A 3275-nucleotide genomic window follows, 5' to 3' on the forward strand; every position below is an offset into this window, starting at 1 on the left:
TCTCTGAGGCAACTGAAATCAATTAATTAAAAAAATCCTTTCTGAATATCATCTCATGATCTCTGAACTAAATGCGTGTTGAAGAGTTTTGGACCGGACGCTTTGGAGCGTCTGGTTAGGAAGCGCATTACAAACCTTTGGTTGAAATGGCCGTTAAATTCAAGTCTCCATTACAGACCAGAGAAAACTAAAGAGAATGCAACACTGTGTTAATGCATTTGAGGAGCCGGCAGTTTATCTTGAAGAAATAAATGACGATGCAAAAGTTAATTAGACTGTAACATGCGCAGTCCGCTGCTCAACCACTGTGGACACGGCTCCGCCACTGCGAAGACTTAGAAACCACTGGGAGTAACTCATCCAGTTCAGTTGATCCGTTTGGATCAGACAGATCCAACTGACTGATGAATTAGCGCAGATTTTTCTGCAGATGGGAACCAGGAGGAAGTTGTTCAGACCCCAGGGGGAGAAGTGATGCTAATTTAAGTGAAGTCGCTTAATTTAATTTATTAAAAGTTATTGGGGTGGTTTTTGTCACTACGAGAAAAATGTACATGTACATTTATCTGCTTAATCTGTGATGGGATCTGGATTCACGGTGAATATTAACTAAGCCGCATAAAATCCGACTGAATAGGCAATTTTCAATCGGAATGCATTATGGGAGATGTAGTTTGTAGTCAATTCGTGTTCAAAACCTATTTTAAGTCAATCATTGGCCTATAAAATGCTGTTGGGGCCACATGTGGCCCACAGGCCTTTTGCATTACACCATTGAACTGTCAATTGGTAATTGAAGTAAAGTAGCTTCGATTTCAAAGAAATCTACGTTGAAGTCGATTGGCAAATGAACCATCACAAAAGAGGAAGGCTCTTCTCTCACTCCACCCCATGAGATGCATAACCTACCAAAACTGTTGCTGTCTGGTTTTGAACCAGAGACCTTTTGCATGTTAAGCAAATGTGATAACCACTACACTACAGGAACTGAACTTCTCTGCTTTGTTTCAGTTTGAGGTTCCAAAGTTGATGATGTGAGATGCAACGCATGAAAATTTAAACTCAGGTTTGCACTCAGATGCCTGGATTCAGANCTGTCAGACTTATACTTGTGCCTAATTTCACATTACAGCCTGGAATCAAAAAAGATGCCATTAGCACAGACAAATGGTTCTACAGAGTCTTGGCTAAATGGCTATAAAATAAAATCAATACTTACAAATAAAAAATAGTTCAAAAATAAAATTAACACATTAAAATAAAAAATATCTCTGAAATACAATCAACACATGAAACGTTAAAATGGTTCAAAAATAATATCAACACTTCAAAATACAAAATCTCTGGAAAATAAAATATTATGTATGCTGTTTTGAAAAACATTAGAATATAAGCACTTTTATCAAATCTTCAATGTGGTAAGATCATGTAAGTTCCATGGAAACTCAACAGTTCATAAGGTAGGTGAGTTAGCTCAGCAGGTTAGAGCACCGTGCTGGTAATGCAGAGGTCATCGGTTCAAACCCGTATGGGGCAATTCATGTCTAAGGTCTTTCAGACAATCAGCACTTCAAAATAAATAAGGGTTCAAAAATAAAATCAACACTTCAAAAATAAATAAGGGCTCAAAAATAAAACCAACACATCAAAATAAATAAGGGTTCAAAAATAAAATCAACACTTCAAAAATAAATAAGGGCTCAAAAATAAAATCAACACTTTAAAATAAAAAAATGGTTCAAAAATTAAATCAACACTTTAAAATAAAAAAATGGTTCAAAAATCAAACCAACACTTTACAATTAAAAAAGTGTAAAATGTATTTTTGAACCATTTTTAATTTTGAGATGTTGATTGTTGAACTAATTTTAAAAAATAAAATCAACAGTTCAAAATGTATAATGGTAACTGTTTCTGTCTGTTCAGTCCATAAACTAAGCCTGGGATCAAAAAATGTATTGAAGATGTCATTAGCAGAGACAAATGGATCTACAGAGACTTGGCTAAATGGCTAAAAAATAAAATCAATACTTACAAATGAAAAATGGCTATTAAGCGCATTACAAACCTTTGGTTGAAATGGCCGTTAAATTCAAGTCTCCATTCCAGACCAGAGAAAACTAAAGAGAATGCAACATTGTGTTAATCCATTTGAGGAGCCGGTAGTTTGTCTTGAAGAAATAAATGACGATGCAAAAGTTAATTAAACTAACATGCGCAGTCCGCTGCTCAACCACTGCGGACGAAGCCCCGCCGCTGCGAAGAATTAGAAACCGCTGGGAGTAACCCATCCAGTTCAGTTGATCTGTTTGGATCAGACAGATCCAACTGACTGACGAATTAGCGCAGATTTTGCTGCAGATGGGAACCGGGAGGAAGTGCGTTCAGACCCCAGCGGGTGAAATTATGCTAATTTAAGTAAATTCGCTTAATTTAATTTACTAAAAGTTATTGGGGCCTCAGTCAGTGGTTTTTGTCACTACGAGAAAAATTTACATTTATCTGCTTAATCTGTGATGGGATCTGGATTCACGGTGAATATTAACTAAGCCGCATAAAATGCGACTAAATAGGCGATGATCAATCGGAATGCGTTATGGGAATTCATGCTCAAAACCTATTTTAAGTCAATCATTGGCCTATAAAATGCTGTTGGGGCCACGTGTGGCCCGCGGGCCTTTTGCATTATGCCATTGAACTGCCAATTGGTAATTGAAGTAAAGTAGCTTCGATTGGCTTCAAGAGATGCATAACCTACAAAAACTGTTTCTGTCTGGCTTTGAACCAGAGACCTTTTGTGTGTAAAGCAAACGTGATAACCACTACACTACAGGAACTGAACTTCTCTGCTTTGTTTCAGTTTGAGGTTCCAAAGTTGATGATGTGAGATGCAACGCATGAAAATGTCAACTGAGGTTTGCACTCAGATGCCTGGATTCAGAGTACAGACAATGACACCACAGAACCCTTGTTGACCTTTAGTAAACAACTATGATGAATAGAACATACTAAAACTGTTTCTGTCTGGTTTTGAACCAGAGACCTTTTGTATGTGAAGCAAATGTGATAACCACTACACTACAGAAACTCATGCTCTTTGGAGTGTTCCTGGTAGATAAGCCACATTTTGTTAGTGACTAATGTCAATGATGGGCATGAAACAATGTCAAATACTTACAGATCCTCTCAGAGAGCACAGTAACTTGAACAAGCTGTCAGACTTATACTTGTGCCTAATTTCACATTACAGCCTGGAATCATTAAAGATGCCATTA

At 37.2% G+C, this 3275-nt stretch overlaps 1 non-coding gene across 1 annotated transcript; it reads right to left on the minus strand.

Annotated features, from left to right (window-relative positions):
* Positions 1–915: 915 nt before the first annotated feature.
* Positions 916–988, minus strand: trnav-aac (transfer RNA valine (anticodon AAC)). Its single transcript has one exon. It is a non-coding gene; the product is annotated as a tRNA-Val (tRNA).
* Between the last annotated feature and the right edge of the window lie 2287 nt (positions 989–3275).

This window comes from Poecilia formosa, unplaced genomic scaffold, assembly GCF_000485575.1.
Source record: "Poecilia formosa unplaced genomic scaffold, Poecilia_formosa-5.1.2 Scaffold170, whole genome shotgun sequence".
Taxonomy (NCBI): Eukaryota; Metazoa; Chordata; class Actinopteri; order Cyprinodontiformes; family Poeciliidae; genus Poecilia; species Poecilia formosa.